Below are 25,407 nucleotides of genomic sequence, written 5' to 3'. Positions count from 1 at the left end.
TTAAAGTCTAGTATAGTCTGGTCTCTTCCAGAATATGCAGATCTAAGAAGCTTTCTCAAAAGACAGAAGAGACACAACAAACAGTGAGACAAAGTATCGTACCCCTGATAACAAGGAAAAGACAAACACATAACCTCAACACCAAGGAGATGGAAGCACTAAAAGCACTAAGAAACGATAAGAACATAATCATACTACCAGCAGACAAAGGTAGAATGACGGTCATCCTGGACAAAGCAGAGTACATCCAAAAAGCGCAACAACTACTTACAGATACCAACACCTTCCAAAAGAGGGAGTTTGATGCCACCCCCCAGCTCACCAATAGGATAAACAACACACTGAGGAACCTACAAAAAAGTGGACAGATAACCAGGTTTGACCTACAGAGAATAAAACCTGAAAGCAACAACAACCCTAGATTCTATGGACTACCTAAAGTGCACAAACCAGGCACCCCACTCAGACCCATAGTATCGCTACCAGGGACACCATCACACAAACTGGCTAAAGAACTACAGCAGAAACTGAAACATCTGATCAGCGGATCCGGACACTCTATACAGTCAACACAGGAATTCTTGGACATCATCAGAAATATACACATAGACAAGGAAGAAACTATGGTCTCATTCGATGTAATGGCATTGTTCACCTCTATTGACAAAGCCCTAGCCAAACAGTAGCTAACCTGCTGGACATACAGAACAGACAACAAGACGGGGAACCCATCAACAAAGACTGTATACTCAAACTACTGGACCTGTGCCTCACAACACACTTCACATTCAACAACCAAATATATGAACAAATCAACGGCACATCCATGGGCTCACCTATCTCTGGACTCATAGCAGAAGCGGTAATGCAAAGGTTTGAACAAACAGTCTTACTGCAAATTCAACCCAAACTTTGGGTCAGATATGTAGACAATACCTTTGCAATCATTAAAAACACAGAAATAGAGAACACACACCGGATCATCAACGCCACACTCACAGGAATCCGATTCACGAGAGAGGAAGAAAAGGACAATCAACTCCCATTCCTAGATGTGAGGGTACAGAGAACACCGAATAGAGAATTCACCACAAAGGTATACAGGAAAGCCACACACACAGACCAAGTCCTAAACTACGAAAGCAACCACCCCAACACACACAAAAGAAGTTGCATCAAGACATTGTTCAAACGGACCACAACACACTGCAGTACACCAGAACTGCAAAAAGAGGAAGATGAACACCTATACAATATATTCGTCAAAAACAGATACCCCCGCAATTTCATCAACGGATGCCTAAGCGAAAGACAACAGAATGAGGACATGCCACAACCCAAAGGACTAGCCACACTAACATACATCAAAAACATTCTGAACTGACAGCCAGACTACTGCGATCACTAGGACTCATAACAGCACACAAACCAACAGCCACTCTCAGACAACAACTCACCAGGACGAAGGATCCAATACCCAGCATGAGCAAAACCAATGTAGTGTACAAAATCCCATGCAAGGACTGCACAAAACACTACATAGGACAAACAGGAAGACAGCTAACGATCCACATCCATGAACACTAACTAGCCACGAAACGACACGACCAGCTATCCTTAATAGCCACACACTCAGATGACAAGCAACATGAGTTCGACTGAGACAACACTACTATTATAGGACAAGCCAAACAGAGAACAGCCAGGGAATTCCTAGAGGCATGGCACTCATTCACAGATTCAATCAATCACACATCGACCTGGACCCAATATACCGGCCACTGCAGCAGATAGCTGGAACTGACAACCAGAAGCGGCAGATACAAATCACTATAAATGCCAGAGGAAACATTACAGAAGCGCTTCACAGGAGGCTCCCAAGCACTGAGGATGTCAGCTAGACAGGGGACGGAACGTCTGCAACACAAATTCCCAGCTCAGCGAACAGAACCACAACAATGAGCTCCTGAGCTACAAATCTTCTCCCAAACTTTGAGCTTTCTCAAAAGCCTTCAATGAACTCCTGGTCCACATTTCCAATCTATTTTGTTTGCATTGTGCATGTAGAATAAAATTACCCATAATTATTGCTATCCCTTCATCAAACATTCTCTTTTTTTGCTTCTTCTTACCTTGTGGTTACTCTTCAGAGACCTATAGATCTCTTCCACTTGTGACATCTATTATAACCTATCGCTACGCAAACTGAATCTACACTTTGATCTTCTGAACCAAGATCATCTCTAACTATTGCACAAATACCATATTTGATAAGGAATGTTACCCCACCCCCCGCCACTGTCTTTATGTAGACTCCCATTACTTTTGAATGTCATAGACTTTTCAATGTTCAAAACTCAATCCTTGTCATTTTGTTTGTCTTCTTTGCACAGTTTAGGAACTTCTATTAATGTTTGTATAAATGCATACATTAGGCAATTGAAGATAAAAACTGTGAAACATGCACGCTTGAAATAAAGAAGAAGTTATTTGCAGTGCAAGTAACTTTTTCACCAATTTTTTTTGTCAAAACTGCTGATGGCATAAAACAGAAATGTTTGGGAAAATGCCTTCTTATACTGTGATATTTCTTAGAAATGTTTATGCCCTTGTTGGGTGGATTAAAATGTTGCTGTAGATAACAGGAGACACCCAAACCCACTCCTCCCTCCTGTTTGTGTAGCACGCTTTAATGATAATCAAAATGTTTACATTTTATCGCAGCTCAGCATGTTAACATGTCTGCAAATGTGTTGCTGGTCAAAGCACAGCAGGTCAGGCAGCATCTCAGGAATAGAGAATTCGATGTTTCGAGCATAAGCCCTTCATCAGGAATAAGAGAGAGAGAGCCAAGCAGGCTAAGATAAAAGGTAGGGAGGAGGGACTAGGGGGAGGGGCGATGGAGGTGGGATAGGTGGAAGGAGGTCAAGGTGAGGGTGATAGGCCGGAGTGGGGTGGGGGCGGAGAGGTCAGGAAGAGGATTGCAGGTTAGGAGGGCGGTGCTGAGTTGAGGGAACCGACTGAGACAAGGTGGGGGGAGGGGAAATGAGGAAACTGGAGAAATCTGAATTCATACCTTGTGGTTGGAGGGTTCCCAGGCAGAAGATGAGGCGCTCCTCCTCCAGCCGTCGTGTTGTTGTGTTCTGCCGGTGGAGGAGTCCAAGGACCTGCATGTCCTCGGTGGAGTGGGAGGGAGAGTTAAAGTGTTGAGCCACGGGGTGATTGGGTTGGTTGGTTCGGGCGGCCCGGAGGTGTTCTCTGAAGCGTTCCGCAAGTAAGCGGCCTGTCTCACCAACATAGAGGAGGCCACATCGGGTGCAGCGGATGCAATAGATGATGTGTGTGGAGGTACAGGTGAACTTGTGGCGGATATGGAAGGATCCCTTGGGGCCTTGGAGGGAAGTGAGTGTGGAGGTGTGGGCGCAAGTTTTACATTTCCTGCGGTTGCAGGGGAAGGTGCCGGGGGTGGAGGTTGGGTTGGTGGGGGGTGTGGATCTGACGAGGGAGTCACGAAGGGAGTGGTCTTTGCGGAACGCTGATAGGGGAGGGGAGGGAAATATATCCTTGGTGGTGGGGTCCGTTTGGAGGTGGCGGAAATGGCGGCAGATGATACGTTGTATGCGGAGGTTGGTGGGGTGGTAGGTGAGAACCAGTGGGGTTCTGTCTTGGTGGCGGTTGGAGGAGCGGGGCTCAAGGGCGGAGGAGCGGGAAGTGGAGGAGATGCGGTGGAGGGCATCGTCGATCACGTCTGGGGGGAATCTGCGGTCCTTGAAGAAGGAGGCCATCTGGGCTGTGCGGTGTTGGAATTGGTCCTCCTGGGAGCAGATGCGGCGGAGACGAAGGAATTGGGAATATGGGATGGCGTTTTTACAGGGGGCAGGGTGGGAGGAGGTGTAGTCCAGGTAGCTGTGGGAGTCAGTCGGTTTATAATAGATGTCTGTGTTGAGTCGGTCGCCCGAGATAGAAATGGAAAGGTCTAGGAAGGGGAGGGAGGAGTCTGAGACAGTCCAGGTGAATTTCAGGTCGGGATGGAAGGTGTTAGTAAAGTTGATGAACTGTTCAACCTCCTCGTGGGAGCACGAGGCAGCGCCGATACAGTCATCGATGTAGCGGAGGAAAAGGTGGGGGGTGGTGCCAGTGTAGTTGCGGAAGATGGACTGTTCCACATATCCTACGAAGAGGCAGGCATAGCTGGGGCCCACATATCCTACGAAGAGGCAGGCATAGCTGGGGCCCACATATCCTACGAAGAGGCAGGCATAGCTGGGGCTACTCGATGTTAACATGTCTAGCAACTACTGTTTATTATACTGAAGGTGTTTCTATGACAACAACATAAACCTATGTTATATATCATGGAATTCAATGTTAATGCAAGAGAAAACATTCCCACTTTCCATTCTCCCTACTTTCTATTGTACAGCAATGAGGAGGGAATGGAGCTTAGACTATTTAAAGTACTAATTGGATGTTAAACTGACTGCTTCAAAATCACTGATATAAAAAATCATAATTATTACTGCAATAAATAATAAACATCACTTTTCCGTGTGGTATTGGAACTGCTTCTAGCTAAAGGGTAAACCTAAAGGTGGAGTATATAAGGTCATGATGTGGAAGGGCCAGCATTGGATTAGAGTGGACAAGGTCAGAAGTCCAACAGCTTTATTTGAAATCACAAGCTTTTGAAGCGATGCCCCTTCGTCAAGTGAAAGTCAGTCAGGAGACCCATAGTCCCAGCAAAACATTGGGCCATTCTCTCATTAGAGAGAGAAAACTAATGATGGTTTAATCTGAGGATCACCACATCTGAGGTGAGGCAAGAGGTTAAGAAGGAGAATCCTTTGTGGTAACCTCAGCTGATGTGGGAATTGAACACAGATCTCTGGCCAACTGAATTAATATCCCCCAGGAGAGCACTGGAATAGTCAAATCTGGACTTTTCAAGGACACAGATTCCCAAAGTCTCATTCTGCTTAGGTTTGACTCCACATCGGGAACAGCTTGATTGGGATATGAAATAGAGTCTAAGGTTTGCTCAGGTTTCCTTATGTAATTTGGACAAGGGAATTGCATTATACAACCAGTGTAAATGGCAATATAAACAGAAAATGCTGGAATTATTCAGCAAGTCAGGCAGCATCTCTGGATAGAGAAAAGGGATACCGTTAGCTGGAACCAGCTATCAGCTCCTACCAGAGTATAAATGCAATTCCAATACACAAATGAATCTGCGTCAGAACTTTGCTTTAACCCACACTGTTAGGAATCAGATCACGGTCACCAAATTGGTAATTAAATAATTACGCAAAGTCTGGGATATCACCTTAATCCGATGTTTCCAATACAATTGAACTTTAACTAGTGATACAAAAGAAAGGAGTTAAATATTACTGCCTAACTAGAAATGGATAAAGCTGTCCACAAGGTATAACTGCTCGCTGGGATGTGTTAATACTTTATGTTTCAGTAAAAGGTCAATATGATGCTAACCTCCTTATGAATTGCAAATACTTAACAGGCAGGTAATTTTTTAAAAAACATACCTGTTCACACTTGCTATTTCACAGCTCTGGTACAGGTGGGACTTCAATTTGTGTTTCCTAGCTCAGAAGGAGAGACACTACCGTTGCACCATAACAGCCCTAAACAAAAAGTGACTAGATGAAAGAAACATGTTACAGCAGTTCTTCAAGTGGCTTTAAATCTATCAGCTGTGGCTTAGTTGGTAGGACTGTTGCAATGCAGTAGTAGTGTCAGTATCTCTGAGTCAAGCATGCCTGGGTTCAGATCTCACCTGCTCCAGAGGTGCAAAACAACATCTCTGGACAGGCTGATTAGAAAGTGAGGGGCTGCCTTCTGAATGGGAGACTAAGGTCATGAGTGGATGTAAAAGATCCCATGGGCAAGAAGGAAAGGGAAGTTATATCTGATGTCCTGGCTACTGCTTGATCCTCAATCATCATCTTGAACACAGGTTATTTGATGATAACCGCACTGCCATTTATGGGAATTTGCTAGCATCCTTCCTACATATTAATGAATGCATTTCAAAAAAGATTACATAGGCTGAGTGTTTTGAAATGAATGGTGGTTGTGAAAAGTGCTGAATAAAGAAGGTTTTTTTTAGTGCACACATATACAGTATGTACAAGGCGGGGGGTGGAGCATTGTTTACTTTGTGGGAGCCTAGAGCAAAATATTGGTTTATTGTCTCTTATTTGGGGATTTTTATGCTTTACTGTCTCTTTATTTGGAATTAAGCAATTTGCTCTTCCCCTGATTGTCATACTGGATTCAAACAATATCTTGAAATCTCCTGTTACCACAAGGGCGCAGTAAAGACATATTTTTAAAGCACCAGCATATGACTGCCAGTACTTCCTCAGCCATTATCCCATCACAAGCGGAGAGGTAATTGTGGCAGGATGAATGTTATGGTGTTCACCAATAAAATTATTTCTTCCTATGTGTCATGAACTTTAAAAGAATTTTTCTGTTAATTGCTTCAGTAAATCATTTGTGAACATCTATTGATTCTGGTTTTTTTCATTACGGTATTATATTTATTGCTTGAAGTGTAACATTTGTTTTGACAGTAAGTTTTCCCATCAGCTTCAATCATAGGAAGTTATTTTATGATACAAAGAAAATTCTCCATTAATAATCCTTTTATCTTCTAGATGTAGAGCATTTTAGTGCATTTACACTCTTTAATTATTTGTATAAATGAAAAGAAATTCTGAGGTGCTATTCATTTTGAAATGTTCTTGCCAGTGTTGTCTGAAATATAGTTATCAAATGGACTCATACCCAACTCAATGGGTTGTTGGAGCTTAATCATCTCAGTCCAGAATGTTAGAGCAAGAGTTCCTCAGAGTATTTTCCTAGGCCCAACCCAGGCTGCTTCATTGATGATCAAATATAACTCAGAAGTGGGAATTTTCACTAGTAGTTGCACTATGTTCACACCATTTGGGATTCCTCACATGTTGAAATAGTCCATGTCTATATTCATCAAGACCTGGACAATGTTCAGACTGGGCCTATAAGTGGCAATGAACATTTGCACAAATGCCATACAATAACCATCTGCAACAAGAGAGAATTAAGCCATCACCTCTTGATGTTCAATTGCTGAATCAACATTCATGTGTTATACAATGATCAGTAAATGAACTGAATCAACCATATGAGGATTGTGGCTACAAGATAAGGTTAGAAACTAGAATTCTGCAGCAAGTAAGTCACTTCCTGACTCCCTACTGCCCATTAATTTACAAGCCTCAAGTCAGGAGTGTGATGGAACACTGCCTGCTTGCCTGTGCAGCTCCAACATCACTCAAGAAGCTTGACACCAACCTGAACAAAGCAGTCCCCTGGTTTCCACCAACTTCAACATTCACTCCCTTTAATCAATGGAGACATTAGTGTTCATGGAAAATGAAGTTCATGTTGAATTGCATCCATTTCTTTCATAGCTGAGTAATATAACAAATGCAGGAAACATATGTGACAGTGGATTTATTTGCTTTCAGCATATCAATTAAGCTATCAGGATTTGATTTTTAAAGTATTGGGGGGCATGTTGCTTATCCCCCCAGTAATAAAGTCAGCCATGATTATTGTCCTGGCAAGTTCATAAACAAGCCCCTAACTAGATATTAATTGGCTAGCAAAGGGCATCTATTATTCAAAGGGTAGCTTATAAATTATCCAGCTACTGTAATTTGTGGGTGGACAGGAAGACAGCTGACTAGCCATCTGTTCTATTTTATGTGACCCTGCCCTCCACCTGCAAATACAGCATTGACAGGGACACTACATTCTCCTCTATGTTGTCAACAGCAAGATAAGCAATTATTCCTTCCAAACCCATAACCCCGATCACCTAGAAGAGCAAGGGAAGTAGGTACTTGGGAACATAACCACGTTGCAAACTACTCTCCAAGCCACACACCAACCTGACTTAAAAGCATATTGCCATTCCTTCACTGTCTCTGAGTCAAATTCCTGAAGTTACTACTTAACTGTACTGTTCTTTGAGGAGGTGTCAAGACAGGTCGATAACGGTCGAGCAGTGGATGTGGTGGATATGGATTTCAGCAAGGCATTTGATAAGAGTTTCCCCATGGTAGACTCATCTATAAAGTCAAGAAATATGGGATACAGGGAGATTTGGCCATCTGGATTCAGAATTGGCTGGCTGACAGAAGGCAGAAAGTGGTTGTAGATGGAAAGTATTCTGCTTGGAGGACAGTGTTGAGTGGGGTCCCGCAGGGCTCTGTACTTGGGCCTCTGCTCTTTGTAGTTTTTATAAATGACTTGGATGAGGAGGTTGAAGGGTGGGTTAGTAAATTTGCAGATGACACAAAGGTTGGAGGTGTCATCGATAGTATAGAGGGCTACTGCAGGCTGCAGTGCGACATAGACATGATGCAGAGCAGACCTGAGAAATGGCAGATGGTGTTCAACCTGGATAAATGCGAAGTGATGCATATTGGAAGGTTGAACTTGAATAGTGAATATAGGATTAAAGACAGGATTCTTGGCAGGGTGGAGGAACAGAGGGATATGGGTGTTCAAGTACATAGATCCCTCAAAGTTGCCACCCAAGTGGATAGGGTTGTTAAGAAAGCATATGGTGCTTTGGCTTTCATCGACGGGGTATAGAGTTTAAGAGCCGAGAGATTTTGCTGCAGTTCTACAAGTCTCTGGTGAGGCCATACTTGGAATATTGTGTCCAGTTCTGGTTGCCCTACTATAGGAAAGATACAGAGGCTTTGGAAAGGGTGCAATGAAGGGTTACCAGGTTGCTGCCTGGACTGGAGGGCTTGCCTTATGAAGAAAGGTTGAATAAGCTTCAATTTTTCTCTCTGGAGAGAAGGAGGAAGAGAGGAGACCTGATAGAGGTGTACAAAATAATGAGAGGAATAGATAGAGTCAATAGCCAGAGACATTTCCCCGAGGCAGAATTGACTGGTACAAGACGTCATAGTTTGAAGATATTAGGAGGAAGGTATAAAGGAGACGTCAGAGGTAGGTTTTTTTTACACAGAGAGTTGTGAATGCATGGAATGCGTTACCAGTGGTGGTGGTGGAAGCAGAGTCATTAGGGACATTTAAGCAACTTCTGGACATGCACATGGATAGCAGTGAGTTGAGGGGTGCTTCGGTTGTTACGATATTTTACATTAGGATTAAATCTTGTCACAACATTGTGGGCCAAAGGGTCTGTTCTGTGCTGTACTTTTCTAAGTTCTATGTTCTATGTTTGTTCCTATTTCCTCCCCCATGGACTACAATAGATCATGAAGGCAGATCATTACCACATCCATTGGGGATGGGCAATTAATGCTGGCCATGTTCCATGGATGATTTTTAAAAATCTCACAGCAGTATGCTATGATCTCCTTCACAGAAACTCTTTTGCTAAAACATTGTATGTAGAAATTTGAATACTTGGAATACCAGAAGGTGATAGAGCGGGCGGCACGGTGGCACAGTGGTTAGCACTGCTGCCTCACAGCGCTGGAAACCCAGGTTCAATTCCCGTCTTAGGTGATTGTCTGTGTGGAGTTTGCACGTTCTCCCTGTATCTGCGTGGGTTTCCTCTGGTTTCCTCCCACAGTCCAAAAAATGTGCAGGTTAGGTGAATTGGCCATGCTAAATTGCTCATAGTGTTAGGTGAAGTGGTAAATGTAGGAGAATGGGTCTGGGTGGGTTGCTCTTCAGAGGGTTGATGTGGACTTTTTGGGCCGAAGGGCATGTTTCCACACTGTAAGTAATCTAATGATGAAGCAAGGGCTCTTTATTCCATTGTCATCAGGTCATATGAACAGGAGGATAATTAAAGATAAACGAGAAGTTATTTGCAGTTTTTGTATGGAACGAAACCTGTGGTTTACATTGGTCTGAGGAATCCTTTGTCATATGTGCCCCATCCCATTGACCCTTCCATCAAACACACCTTTTCTTCCAGTGAGAATCTGTTTGACTGCTTCAGGTGGCTTCCCTTATCATTGTCATCTACTTGTGGAGAACCTGGCAAACTGCTCAACTCTCTTGCTCAACGCCCTTTATCACTATTGCCACTTACTGTTGGAGATCCTATAACACTCATCCCAGTGTATAGGGACATCATTACATTCCAACACTCAAATGCTGAAGGACTCCATTTACATATTATGCAGCAAGACCTGGATGACATTCAAGATGGGGCTGACAAATGAACAGAATGATTTTTGCCACACAAAAAGAGAATCTACCCATGTACACTTCACATTCAACAGCATTGCCATTAGTGACCCCACCCTCTTTCTCTCTGTGTGTCTGTCTCTCACACTTCAGGGGTGTTATAGAATATGCTGCATTTACCTAACGCCATCTAGGACAAAGCTGTCTGTTTGATGGACTTTCCATCCACCATCTTATGCATTCATTTGTGCCACCACTGACACACAGTGACAATAGTCTGTAGCATATCTTCAAGAGAACTGCAGCAATCCAAGTTCCTTCCAAACCTGTAACATTTACTTCCTACAAAGGACGAATTCAGCAATACATAGATACGGCACCATCTGCAAATCTTTGATTCTGTGCCTCTTGGTTTTCAGATCCTACACAGTAGGAACATTTCTCTTTTGCACTCTGTTTAATTCCTTCATGACAGTGAACACAATGATAGGTCACCTATTATTGGAAAGCTATAAATTTGTGGCAGGTATATAAAACATAATAGCACAAAGTAAACATTGTGAATTATTTAAATTTCAAGTGTTGGTAATATAATTTGCCTATCTCTAGAAAACATGTTTTTTTTTCCATCATTCTTGACTTCTTACTTGAAGGTTATGTAATAGTGGAATATTTTTGGGGATTTGTCTCCTCTGCCAATTTGCAATGGTTGCTTAAGTTGCAAGACTTTTCATTGCTTTATATTTTATCCTCCATTTCCCCAAAATGAATTTCTTAGTGATTTATATTACAATAAGCTATTGATCTTTCCTCCCAACTCTTTTACTTGTCAATGTGGATTTGCAGTTCTTACAAAATTTGTTGAGGGAGTAAAGGTGAGTGTGATGCTGGAAAAGCACAGCAGGTCAGGCAGCATCCAAGAATCAGGAGAATCAATGTTTTGGACATAAGCCCTTCATCAGGAACTATGCCTGAAATGTCGATTCTCCTGCTCCTCAGATGCTGCCTGAGCTGCTGTGCTTTTCCAGCACCACACTCTCGAGTCTGATCTCCAACATCCGTAGTCCTCACTTTCTCCTGAGGGAATAAAACAGCCAAGGTAGGACTTTTACGTTGTGCTGTTTTAAATGAGCATCACCTTCATAAGACCATAAGACATAGGAGCAGAAATTAGGCCATTCAGCCCATCAAGTATGCTACACCATTCAATCATGGCTAATAGGTTTCTCACCACCATTCTTCCACTTTCTCTCCATAACCCTTGATTCCCTTGATCCTCAAGAACCTACCTTTCTCAGTCTTAAATATACTCAATGACCTGGCCTCCACAGCCTTCTGTGGCAGGGAAGACCATAGATTCACTATTCTCTGGCTGAGGAAGTTTCTCCTTATCTCTGCTCTAAAGGGTCTTCCCTTTACTCTAAGGCTGTACCCTCAGGTCCTAGTCTCTCCTCCAATGGAAACATCTTCCCGACTTCCGCTCTGTCCATGCCATTCAGTATTCTGGATAAAAACAATGACTGCAGATGCTGGAAACCAGATTCTGGATCAGTGGTGCTGGAAGAGCACAGCAGTTCAGGCAGCATCCAACGAGCAGTGAAATTGACGTTTCAGGCAAAAGCCCTTCATCAGGAATAAAGGCAGTGAGCTGGAAGCACGGAGAGATAAGCTAGAGGAAGGTGGGGGCGGGGAGAGAGTGGCACAGAGTACAATGGGTGAGGGGGGAGAAGATGAAGGTGATAGGTCAGGGAGGAGAGGGTGGAGTGGATAGGTGGAAAAGAAGACAGGCAGGTCGGACAAGTCCGGACAAGTCATGGGGAGAGTGCTGAACTGGAAGTTTGAAACTAGGATGAGGTGGGGGGAAGGGGAAATGAGGAAGCTGTTGAAGTCCACATTGATGCCCTGGGGTTGAAGTGTTCCGAGGCGGAAGTTGAGGCGTTCTTCCTCCAAGCGTCTGGTGGTGAGGGAGCGGCGGTGAAGGAGGCCCAGGACCTCCATGTCCTTGGCAGAGTGGGAGGGGGAGTTGAAATGTTGGACCAGGGGGCGGTGTGGTTGATTGGTGCGGGTATCTCGGAGATGTTCCCTAAAGCGCTCTGCTAGGAGGCGCCCAGTCTCCCCAATGTAGAGGAGTCCGCATCGGGAGCAACAGATACAATAAATGATATTAGTGGATGTGCAGGTAAAACTTCGATGGATGTGGAAGGCTCCTTTAGGGCCTAGGATAGAGGTGAGGGAGGAGGTGTGGGCACAGGTTTTACAGTTCCTGCGGTGGCAGGGGAAAGTGCCAGGATGGGAGGGTGGGTCGTAGGGGGCGTGGACCTGACCAGGTAGTCACGGAGGGAACGGTCTTTGCGGAAGGCGGAAAGGGGTGGGGAGGGAAATATATCCCTGGTGGTGGGGTTATTTTGGAGATGGCGGAAATGTCGGCGGATGATTTGGTTTATGCGAAGGTTGGTAGGGTGGAAGGTGAGCACCAGGGGCGTTCTGTCCTTGTTATGGTTGGAGGAGTGTGGTCTGAGGGCAGAGGTGAGGGACGTGGACGAGATGCGTTGGAGGGCATCTCTAACCACGTGGGAAGTGAAATTGCGATCTCTAAAGAAGGAGGTCATCTGGTGTGTTCTATGGTGGAACTGGTCCTCCTGGGAGCAGATACGGCGGAGGCGGAGGAATTGGGAATACGGGATTGCATTTTTGCAAGAGATAGGATGGGAAGAGGTGTAATCCAGATAGCTGTGGGAATCGGTGGGTTTGTAAAAAATGTCAGTGTCAAGTCGGTCATCATTAATGGAGATGGAGAGGTCCAGGAAGGGGAGGGAGGTGTCAGAGATGGCCCAGGTAAATTTAAGGTCAGGATGTGTTGGTGAAGTTGATGAATTGCTCAACCTCCTCGCGGGAGCACGAGGTGGCGCCAATGCAGTCATCAATGTAGCGGAGGAAGAGGTGGGGAGTGGTGCCGGTGTAATTACGGAAGATCAACTGTTCTAATGTAGCCAACAAAGAGACAGGCATAGCTGGGGCCCATACATGTGCCCATGGCTACCCCTTTGGTCTGGAGGAAGTGGGAGGATTCAAAGGAGAAATTGTTAAGGGTGAGGACCAGTTCGGCAAAACGAATGAGAGTGTCGGTGGAAGGGTGCTGTTGGGGACGTCTGGAGAGGGAAAAACGGAGGGCTTGGAGGCCCTGGTCATGGCGGATGGAGGTGTAGACGGATTGGATATCCAAGGTGAAGATGAGGCGTTGTGGGCCGGGGAAACGGAAGTCTTGGAGGAGGTGGAGGGCGTGGGTGGTGTCTCGAACGTATGTGGGGAGTTCCTGGACTAGGGGGGATAGGACAGTGTCGAGGTAGGTAGAGATGAGTTCAGTGGGGCAGGAGCATGCTGAGACGATGGGTCGGCCAGGGTGGTCAGGCTTGTGGATCTTGGGAAGGAGGTAGAACCGGGCAGTGCGGGGTTCCCGGACTATGAAATTGGAAGCTGTGGGTGGGAGATCTCCTGAGGTGATGAGGTTCTGTATGGTCTGGGAGATGATGGTTTGGTGATAGGGCGTGGGGTCATGGTCTAGCAGGCAGTAGGAAGAGGTGTCCTCGAGTTGGTGTTTAGCTTCAGCGGTGTAGAGGTCAGTGCGCCAGACTACCACTGCACCCCCTTTATCCGCTGGTTTGATGGTGAAGTTGGGGTTGGAGCAGAGGAATTGGAGGGCTGCGCGTTGTGAGGGTGAGAGGCTAGAGTGGGGGAGGGGGGTAGACAGGTTGAGGCGGTTAATGTCCCAGCGGCAGTTGGAAATGAAGAGGTCGAGGGCAGGTAACAGGCCAGGGCAGGGTGTCCAGGTGGATGCAGTGTGTTGGAGGTGGGCGAAGGGGTCCTCGGAAGGTGGGCGGGAATCCTGATTGTGAAAGTAAGCTCGGAGGCGGAGGCGACGGAAGAATTGTTCGACGTCACGGCGTGTATTAAATTCATTGATGCGTGGACGGAGGGGGATGAAGGTGAGTGAGGACTGATCGTTCGTCCTCAGTAAGGGGGAGGTCTGGGGGGATGGTGAAAACTAGGGCAGGGCTGGAAGCTGAGATCTGGTGTGGTTGTGGAGCTGGGAGTGGGGTCGGAGGCAGTACCTGGAGTGGGTGTGATGGTGGGGGGAATGGGGGTGGAGTCATGAGCAGGGGTAATGTGCCCCTCAGGGTTCTGGGGAGTGGGGATAGTGACAGTGGGGTCTGTGGGGGGCATGTCAGCAGACTGCAAGTGAGTGGCGCTGGTGGGGGCAGAAGTGGTGGCAGACACGGCAGTAGAGGTGGCGAAAGTCACTGAGCGTGTGGCATCAGCGATGATGTGAGGGCCGGAAGTGGCTTTGGGAGTGGCCATGATGGGGGCGGAAGTGACATCATCAATCAGCATGGGGGTGGAAGCTGCATCAGCCGCATGGCTAATGGTGTTTCCGAGGCCGGGAGAATCTTCTGGAATGTTTGAGGAGCGCTGGTTATGGAGGTGGGTGGATAAAAGTTTGTTGTACTTACAGTTTTTGATGTTTGAGATGGAGTTGAAGTACTGTTTGTTGAGAGTATGAATTCTCCTGAGGATGTGGTACAGAGTGGGTCCTTTGCAATTCTGAGAGAGTGTGGCCCTCAGCTGAGGCAGGGCTGACTGCAGAGAGGTTAGGTGCCGGCGCATTGCTGCGAGCGTGGAGCGGAGGATCCTGAAAGAGAACTGTTGCTGGTGTTTTTGAATCTGTAGTCTGTACTGTTTGTCCTGTTCGGGTCCGAACTCTGCTGGTTTAAAGGTGGTTCGGAGTTCGTGTGGGATGAGTTGGTTACTGAGGCAGGCACTGAGGAAGCAAATGTGGCTGTGGTACCGAGTTTGTTTCACGACATGGTTGAAGAGCTTCAGGGCAGAGGAAATGACCTGGGAGTTGCAGTGGGAGAGGGACTCCCTGAGATTCTTGTAGAGAGAGGAGGAAAACTTCTTCAAGGCAGGCATCCTTGCAAGAGGATTCACAGTAGGGTTAAAATCAACGAGGTAAAAGCAATGACTGCAGATGCTCGAAACCAGATTCTGGATCAGTGGTGCTCGAGGTTGAGCAATTCATCAACTTCACCAACACATTCCACCCTGACCTTAAATTTACCTGGACCATCTCTGACACCTCCCTCCCCTTCCTGGACCTCTCCATCTCCATTAATGATGACCGACTTGACACTGACATTTTTTACAAACCCACCGATTCCCACAGCTATCTGGATTACACCTCTTCCCATCCCATCTCTTGCAAAAATGCCATCCCATATTCCTAATTCCTCCGCCTCCGCCATATCTGCTCCCAGGAGGACCAGTTCCACCATAGAACACACCAGATGGCCTCCTTCTTTAGAGACCGCAATTTCCCTTCCCACGTGGTTAGAGATGCCCTCCAATGCATCTCGTCCACGTCCCGCACCTCTGCCCTCAGACCACACCCCTCCAACCGTAACAAGGACAGAACGCCCCTGGTGCTCACCCTACCAACCTTCGCATAAACCAAATCATCCGCCGACATTTCCGCCACCTCCAAAAAGACCCCATCACCAGGGATATATTTCCCTCCCCACCCCTTTCCGCCTTCCGCAAAGACCGTTCCCTCCGTGACTACCTGGTCAGGTCCACGCTCCCCTAAGACCCACCCTCCCATCCTGGCACTTTCCCCTGCCACCTCAGGAACTGTAAAACCTGTGCCCATACCTCCTCCCTCACCTCTATCCTAGGCCCTAAAGGAGTCTTCCACATCCATCAAAGTTTTACCTGCACATCCACTAATACCATTTATTGTATCCGTTGCTCCCGATGCGGTCTCCTCTACATTGGGGAGACTGGGCGCTCCCTAGCAGAGCGCTTTGGGGAACATCTCTGAGATACCCGCACCAATCAACCACACCGCCCTGTGGCCCAACATTTCAACTCCCCCTCCCACTCTGCCAAGGACATGGAGGTTCTGGGCCTCCTTCACCGCCGCTCCCTCACCACCAGATGCCTGGAGGAAGAACGCCTCATCTTCCGCCTCGGAACACTTCAACCCCAGGGCATCAATATGGACTTCAACAGCTTCCTCATTTCCCCTTCCCCCACCTCATCCTAGTTTCAAACTTCCAGCTCAGTACTCTCCCCATGACTTGTCCGGACTTGTCCGACCTGCCTGTCTTCTTTTCTACCTATCCACTCCACCCTCTCCTCCCTGACCTATCACCTTCATCTCCTCCCCCATTCACCCATTGTACTCTATGCTACTCTCTACCCACCCCACCCTTGTCTAGCTTATCTCTCCATGCTTCCAGTTCACTGCCTTTATTCCTGATGAAGGGCTTTTGCCCAAAACGTTGATTTCACTGCTCGTTGGATGCTGCCTGAACTGCTGTGCTCTTCCAGCACCACTGATCCAGAATCCATTCAGTATTCTGTATGTTTCAATTAGATGCCCTCTCATCCTTCTAAAATCCATCAAGTATAAAACTAGAGTCCTCAAATGTTCTTCATATGTTAAGCTTTTCATTCCTGGGACCATTCTTGTGAACCTCCTCTGAACATGATCCAGGGCCAATACATCCTTCCTGAGATATGGGGCCCAAAACTGTGCACAATACTCCAAATGTGGTCTGACCAGAGTCTTATACAGCCTCAGAAGTATATTCCTGCTTTTATATTCAGGCCCCCTCTCAAAATAAATCCCATCAATGCATTTGCCTTCCCAAACTACTGACTCAACTTGCATGTTTGCCTTGACAGAATCCTGGACTATAACTCCCAAGTCTCTTTGCACTTCAGATTTCTATTCTTCCTACCAAATTGCGTGACCTCACACTGTACTCCATCTGCTACTTCTTTGCCCACTCTCCTAACCTGTCCAAATCTTCTGCAGCCTCCCCACCTCCCCAATGTATCATCTGCAAATAGCCAGAATGCCCTCAGTTCCTTCATCTAGATTGTTAATGTATCAAGTGAAATTTTGTGGTCCCAACACTGAGCCTTGTGGAACATCACTTGTCACCGGCTTCCATCCTGAGAAGGACCCTTTAATCCCCACTCTGTGCTTTCTGCCAGACAGCCAAGCTTCTATCCATGTGAGCATCTCGTCTCTGACACCATGGGCCCTTATCTTACTCAGTAACCTCCTGTGTGGCACCTTGTCAAAGACCTTGAAGTCTAGGTAGATAACATCCATTAGCTGTCCTTGGTCTAACCTGTTTGTTACTTCTAAAGGCTTACTTTGTCCTATTTTACCGTACACTTCCAAGTATTCAGAAGCCTCATCCTTCATAATGTATCCAGAGTCTTACCCCCAACTGAGGTTAGGCTAATCGGTCTATAATTTTCTGTCTTTTGCTTTACTCCCTTTTTAAACAGGGGTGTCACATTAGTGATTTTCCAGTCCTCTGTGACCTTCTCTGATTCTAGCGATTCCTAAAAGATCACCATTATCGCTTCAGCTATCACTTTAGCTTTCTCCTTTAGAACTCTGGAGTCTAGTCCATCTGGTCCAGGTGATTTATTCACCTTCAGTCCATTCAGTTTGTCTAGCACCTTCTCCTTGGTGATAGCCACCACACTCAGCTCTGCCCCCTCACTCTGTTTGAATTTTTGGGATATTACCCATGTCTTCCAACGTGAAGACTGACACTAAGTAATTGTTCAGTTCCTCATCCATTTCCGTATTCTCCACTACTATCTCCAATGTCATTTTCCAGCAGTCCAATGTCCACTTTTGCCTCTCTTTTGCCCTTTATATACTAAATAAACTCTTACAGTCTTCCTTTATATTACCCTCATTTTAAATCTTCTCCCTCCTTATTTCTTCTTTTGTTGCCCTCTGTTGGTCTTTGTAAGCTTCTCAATTTTCGGGTTTCCCACTGCATTTCGCCATATTATATGCTTTCTCTTTTGCTTCTATGCTATCCCTGTCTTCCTTAGTCAGCCATGATTACCTCATCCTTCCTGTACCATGCTTCTTTTCTCTTGGGATGAACCTCTGCTGTGTCTCCTAAATTACTCCCAGAATCTCCTGCCATTGCTGTCCCACTGTCTTTCCTGCTAAGGTCCTCTCCCAGTCAATTCTACCCAGCTCCTCCTTCATGCCTCTGTAGTTGCCTTTATTGAGCTGTAATTCCATTACTTCTGATTCTAAATTCACCTTCTTAAATTGCAGAGTAAATTCAATCATATTATGATCACTGCCTCCTGAAGGGTTCCTTCAGCCCAAGCTCTCTATTCCCTCATGGGATCCACCACAAGCTGCTCCAAAAAGCTACCTCATAGACATTCCACAAATTCCTTTTCTTGCAATCCACTACCAACCCTATTTTCCCAGCCCACCTGCATATTGAAATTCCCGCATGATCACTGTAATTTTGCCTTTCCTACACATCTTTTCTATATTCTAGTGTATCTTGTGCCCCAGCTCTTGACTACTATTTGGAGGCCTGTACATAACCCTATGTATTTTTTCACCTTTGCAGTTCCTTAATTCTACCCATACAGATTCTATACCATCTGACCCTACTTTGTTTCTTACTATTGATTTAATTTCATTTCTTACTAATAAGGCAACCTCACACCCTCTGCCCACCTGCCTATCTTTACAAAAGGATGTATATCCTTGAGCATTCAGCTCCTAATTCTGATCCCCTTGCAGCCACATCTCTGTGATGTCCACTATGTCATATCTGCCAATTTTGATCTGTGCCGCAAGCTCATTTATCTTATGCCTTATACTGCGTGCATTCAGATATAACATCTTCAGTCCTGTATTGACCATCCCTCTTCTCATTGTCATTCGTTTGTCCAGTGTGCTTGAAGTTTTGATTACTAAACCTTTCCATACATCCTGTCCTATTTGTGTCTGTGCTGCAGATTTTAATAACCTTTTCTGAGTTCTGCAATCTTACCTCCTCTTTTAATTTTGGTTTACTAATTACCCCTATAATTGAGCCTCCCCACTTCCCCCACCCATTTAGTTTAAAGCCCCATCTGCAGCCCTAGCTATTTGATTCATTATGCTATCATTCACGATAATCTAAGATTTACTGACTAGCTGATTCCGGCTCTCATCTAAACTCAGCATCAAAAAAAATGCAACAAACGCCACCCCATTAACCCTTTGCAAACTTCATGTCCTCGCCACTGGCACTTAAATTTCATTTCAACTGATGATGTCACAGAAAAGGTTATTTAAAAGCCTTAAAGCATGCAAAGTGGTATTACTTTAAAATGCTTTCACCTGGTCTCCCAGTTATAAATGTGTCTAACTACATTTTGTTCTTTATTTGTAGGCATAGATCTTATCGTCACCAAGGGGCAATTTGTTGAATTTCACATATTGCAGTTCCAAAAGAAATGAAAAGCCTTCATGTAAACTAAATTTGTCAGCATGACAAATTGTTAGTTGATGGGTTAGTTTTTGCATGGTTTTCATGAAATGAGTTGTCAGTAAAAATTTGACATTTTAGGTTCACTTTAGCAGGATGAAAACTATAGTTCTAGTAACCTATCTACTATGCACACTCAGAGAAAAAGCACAGCCTTTGTATAAGAAACCTATGGCAATCATTTTGAATGTATAATGCTTAACATTTACTGGACTGGTATTATTAACATAGTTTATATAACATTTCTCAATACACAATAGACCAAAGAGGGAAAACAAATGGTTACTGAAAGAAGAATGAAATTTGAACAGTTTGAACGATTATATAATGATCTGTTATTTTTGATTGAAAACCAGCAATATTATTATGTTTTGGTCATTGTTAACTCGTTATTCATTCCTGCCTTTTGATTGGAACTAGGTTTGGTAGCTCCTATTAAGTATTTGTGGTAAACAAGTATTGCTATCTTAGTAATTCCGTAATTTGAGATAATCATTAATTCTTTTGACTGTATGACTTTGCCTTTGAAATCTTGATTTCTTTGGCAACTGTAGGAATTATTATAGCTATGAGGTTTAACATTTTTTGGAACCATGCCTTTAATTTAAGAGAAAATGAGGTTTGGTCTTGTCTGAGGTCTGCCTGACAACAAGCCTCGGGGAGATTGATTGATAGAGATCAAAAAGGGTTCAGATTATTTTACTGGGAAGAAAACATGTTTACAATTGAAAACAATGGCCACAACCTGTGTGTTAACACAGGAAAGACTGTGAGTCTTCAAAGTCTCACATAAGAGTGTTGATAACAGTTTGTTGTAAGCAGTTGTGCTTTAAACATTTCATCTTTTTTCTGAGATGAAAGAGAGTTGGATTGTCAAGGATATCTAATCAGTGTTTCTACCTGGATGTAAGGTCTATCTGATTCATATGTTGACGGAAATGGGTTTGGACAAGGGAAGAACCGACGGTATCCCTGAAAACTCATAAGCAAAGTTAATCTGCCTGAATCTGCGAAATGGAAAGCAGCTGTAGGAAGAGGAATGGCAGAGGATTGCGCTTTGCCACTCTAGGTGAGAACTTCTGTACAGATTGACAAAACCAAGTTCATAAGGAATTGAAACCAAATGGGAAGAGTCTCTTACTTTTCCCTCAGGGAAAAATGCATCATTCTAAATAACCCAACGCAAACATCTATAGTGGAAGTGGAAGAAGAATGAAGGAGATGAATAGATGGTTCTTCACAACCAGCTATATTCTTATTTATGCTGCCATCCAGTGTTTTACTTACCAGCCCAGTGAAATGCACCTGGGATATGATGGAAATGCTACAGGAGATTTATCCCATGTCTGTGGTTGAATAAACGGAGACTGATGTATGATCTGACAGGGTAGGCTCGCTACAAAAGGTTTGCTAAAATGAGCCCCAATTTCGAGATCCTGTCGAAGCAGTGCAATCTGCTGAAATACTCTCCTAGGCTTCAGGAAGAGTTGGCCACCTCAGTTTCAGGAACAACGAGCAATGCTAATGCATTTGAGAGCTCTTAATATTAGCAATTAAGAAAAATGTGATATCACCAAGAAAATATCAAGTATTTCCCAAACTTTGTTTCTACATTTCTATTGCATGAAAAGTATTATACAACTTGGGTTGTCGGAGCTATTATAAAGTAGCCATCTTTCAGGAGCTGCCTCTTTTATCAAAGTTAAAAATCACGCAACACCAGGTTATAGTCCAACAGATTTAATTGGAAGCACACTAGCTTTCGCAGCGGTGCTCCTTCATCATGTGATTGACAATCACCTGATGAAGGAGCGGCGCTCCGAAAGCTAGTGTGCTTCCAATTAAACCTGTTGGACTATAACCTGGTGTTGTGTGATTTTTAACTTTGTATACCCCAGTCCAACACCGGCATCTCTAAATCATGAATACTTTATCAGATGGTGATTTCTTCTGTTATTGGATGTGAAGATGTCCTTTAATGATCAGGGCTGAAAATGTATTGCTGGAAAAGCGTTGCAGGTCAGACAGCATCCAAGAAGCAGGAGAGTCGACGTTTCGGGCATGAGCCTTCCTGAAGAAGGGCTCATGCCCGAAACATCGACTCTCCTGTTCCTTGGATGCTGCCTGACCTGCTGCGCTTTTCCAGCAACACATTTTCAGCTCTGATCTCCAGTATCTGCAGTCCTTACCTTCTCCTTTAATGATCAGGGCATTGTTTAGAAATCAGTGTAAATTGATGAAGTGAAAGGCTTCTCTCTGCAGCTTGTATAAAATAATGAAATTGAATCTGCATACTGGCTTTGGTGACACCTTCAACCGATACAGGGCAAGCAATTTATTTGAGTTTCTACCACCGTGTTGTAACTTTAGCAGAAGTTCTCACATTTGCATGTTTCCTCTCTTGTTGTAATTTTATGATCCAATTCTTTTGTATAGCTACAAACCACGCTTCACAATGCCTTACACAAGACAAAAAACAATTGATAAAAGTTGGCACTAATTTGAATCACATTAATGATGTCAGAGTTGTGTAATTGAAGTCTGTGTTTAAAAAAGTATTGTTGGGATAATGTACACGAAACTTTACATTTAGTTTATATATTCAACAATGTTCCAGGGAGGTGTTTGATATTCATACAAGAAGGTGCTAATCTGCAGTGTTTCACTCACCGTAGGTATTTACTAACAAACACCAGGGTGAGACCAATTCTCTTTCTCTTCAATGCTGCCCCTGGTGCATGATCTCAACTCCCACATTCTGTGGACAGGGATACATTATAAGGAACAAAATCTCCAACCCCTAGTAACAGAGAGAGAGTCAGTTAGATCATAACGATGTTTGTGTTTTACCTAAGAGTGCGGAAGCATTACAATTCTCAGAGGTGCAATTATTTCTGCAATCACAATCTGCCCACAGTTATAATGACCCATTGCTGAACAAGATGCATTCTGAACAGCCATTGTGGGATTTTAAGAATAGACAAGAATGCCCCTGTCACTTTCATGTATGTGATAGATAAAACTCTTTGCTAACTCAATTTCTCGTCTGTCCTTAAGCATCTGGGTGATACATTCATTTTCAGCTCAACATTTGAGAAGACTCTTAAAAGGCTAGAGTCTATCTTAATCTGTTTGTCACACTTTAAATAAAAGTCAAGCCAGTGGAGTGCCATCTTTTCTCGACAGCAGTACAGTATGGGCATTTAATTACCAAGGCAACCATTACTTTTCCTGTTAATACTAAAGCAGATTCTCACATAAGAATAGATTGTCCAATTAAATTTATGAAATTATACTTTCTTATGAATTTTTTAAAATGACAAGTGCTGGCATATTTTTATATAATAAGTGAAATGAGCTAATAATTGAACATCTAAGCTTCAACAGCATATTAGGAGTAAGTTTATGAATACATGAAAATTTCCACGTTGACTGGACTAAGAAGTAACAAAAAATCTTCATGGGAAAACTAACTTACAGCTTTCCTAGTTTTAAATAAATTTGCATTTTTCACAAACTATTTTTAGTATTCCAACTGTTTATATTGATATGATAATGCCAATCCACCAGGTTATCAGATAAGAAGTATCTCTGGGATATGTAATGGAGATATTGTTAACTTATATTTTTCCAGCACCTAAATATCCTCAGCTCATTGAAGCTCAAATTGGAAAGTTCTACTTCATGGGTATGTGCTAATAAATGAACCCATAAGCTATAACAATAACATTTAGCTCCACTCAGCCATTTTTCCATTGCAGAGGTGGTAAATTCTACATGAGGATTATTATGGTTCAGTTTAATCTTACCCTTAACTGACTTTCCTGTAAAATTATTTCTAGAAAGTGTTGTCGGATAATGTTTCCTTTCCCAATTTAGTCCACGATGTACACACAATTTTCTGTATTTGAGGATATATGGTTGAATGATCCAACATTCTTTGCGGCTTCAAGAGGATTAAAAGGCTGAATTTTGTTTTGACACAAATGTCCAGGCATTTTATCACTCATTAGGATTAGGATTAGGGTTAGGGTTGGGGTTAGGGTAAGGGTTATTTCATTTCAACCAATGTTGAATGAAAATTCTCTAGCAAATGCTTAAAAATCATTCAGCAAAGTGGAATTTTGGACCAATTTGTGAAAGCTGAACATAGCAGTCATTCTTCTTTTGTCCAGGTGAATTCTGCTTTGGCTGAAATGATTGTCCTTTAGTCTTTGATTCATGATGAATTCAGATCTCTATGCCAGAGAAAAAAACTAGTGTGATATTTGATAAATGGAGTTCTGCATTGTTGCAAATACTTAAACTGAGGACCTGTTGTATTCTCAAGTGGATGTAAACTAACCCCCACCATTATTTTGAAGGAAAGGAATTACTACCTCCAGACTCATAGCTCCTACTTCTCATTCAAAAATTAAACACCATTAAAACAAAATGTTTGGTTCTTATCATTGGGCTGTTTAGATTAGATTCCCTACAGTGTGGAAACAGGCCCGTTGGCCCAACCAGTCCACACCGACCCTCCAAAGAGTAATCCACCCAGACCCATTTCCCTCTGATTAATGCACCTAACACTACGGGCAATTTAGTGTTGCCAATTCACCTGACCTGCACATCTTTAGACTGTGGGAGGAAACCAGAGCACCCGAAGGAAACCCACACAGACACAGGGAGAATGTGCAAACGCCACACAGACAGTTGCCTGAGGCTGGGAACAAACCTGGGACCCTGGTGCTGTGAGGCAACAATACTAATCATTGAGCCACCGTGCTGCCTTTGGAATGTTTTTTGCTGAGTATAAAATAGCTGCCTCTTTCCTGAAATTGTACAAGTGTCCACATTTCAAAAAGTTATTCAACAAAACAGAAAATGCTAGATAAACAAAGTAGCTCTGGCAGCATTTGTGGAAAGAGCGAAACAAAGTGAATGATTCTTCTTCAGAACAGAAGTTATTTAATGGGCTGTAAATTGCTTGGATTTCCTGAGGCTGTGAAAAACACCGCAGAAATAGAATTCTATCTTTCTTATTCAAAATTTCCACTCTTTGTACTGTTTCATAAGTGTTTTTCATTTTTATCTGCTCACCAGATGGCACCAGAGGTACACTTTAAAAGGAATTATGTGAGGGGAAACATTTCTGAGAACAAAACGGATAAACGTAAGTCAAATGTGTGTGTGTCTCTGTGGAAAGAATACTGCACACATTGGTCTGGCAAGGTAGGAAGAGGACTGTTGGTGAAAATTATATTCATGCATTTGATTTCTTTCTCTCCCCACAGATTAACACTCCTCCTGTTCTTGCTCCCGATGAGAAGAAACTTAGTTTTACATTGCAAAAGAAAATGGCTGGGGAAGAACAACATAAGCATATATTGAATAGGAGAGAAATTGTATGGTTTATTGTACATGTAGCATTATGGAAAATGAAGAAGCATAAAGTTAGTGAGAGAAAGAATTAAATGGAGGATAGCAAGTGTTAAAGACTTAGCCACTGAATGAGCTTGAATATGTAATAAAAAGGGTAAGTGCAAGATAGTGAATTGATTCTACTGTCTATTATTCCTAAAGACTTTGATTTATTCACAACTCAGGCATTATGGAATGAGTGAATCTCGAATTGTACTCTGGATATTAACCTGAAAATTAGGTGCAACATCCAGAGAGCTCATACATACATCAAACGTCGAATTTCCTGTTCCTTGGATGCTGCCTAACCTGCTGTGCTTTAACCAGCAACACATTTTCAGCTGCTACTTAATGAGAAAATAGCCAAGCTCAGCAAGCAGGACCAAGTTGATAGATGAAGGATGGGCTGTTGATGTCATGTACA

The 25,407-nt window shown here is 43.7% G+C and overlaps 1 protein-coding gene and 1 long non-coding RNA gene across 2 annotated transcripts in view; one reads left to right on the top strand and one right to left on the bottom strand.

The window, feature by feature from the left end:
* The window catches only part of LOC132815453 (serine/threonine-protein kinase H1-like), an 88,363-nt gene extending 86,198 nt beyond the window's left edge, over positions 1–2,165 (bottom strand). The window contains exon 1 of the mRNA XM_060824407.1: positions 2,133–2,165. The gene's annotated coding sequence lies outside the window, so the exon portion shown is untranslated. The remainder of the gene's footprint in view (positions 1–2,132) is intronic.
* Positions 2,166–2,779: 614 nt separating this feature from the next.
* LOC132815454 (uncharacterized) lies at positions 2,780–25,091 on the top strand. Its single transcript, XR_009644660.1, has 3 exons — positions 2,780–2,870; positions 24,666–24,735; positions 24,857–25,091. It is a non-coding gene; the product is annotated as an uncharacterized LOC132815454 (long non-coding RNA).
* Positions 25,092–25,407: the final 316 nt, after the last annotated feature.

Source organism: Hemiscyllium ocellatum, chromosome 4 (genome assembly GCF_020745735.1).
Source record: "Hemiscyllium ocellatum isolate sHemOce1 chromosome 4, sHemOce1.pat.X.cur, whole genome shotgun sequence".
In the NCBI taxonomy this organism is placed as follows: domain Eukaryota; kingdom Metazoa; phylum Chordata; class Chondrichthyes; order Orectolobiformes; family Hemiscylliidae; genus Hemiscyllium; species Hemiscyllium ocellatum.
The sequence above is the reverse complement of the archived record's forward strand: the minus strand, read 5'-3'. Positions and strand labels throughout refer to the sequence as shown.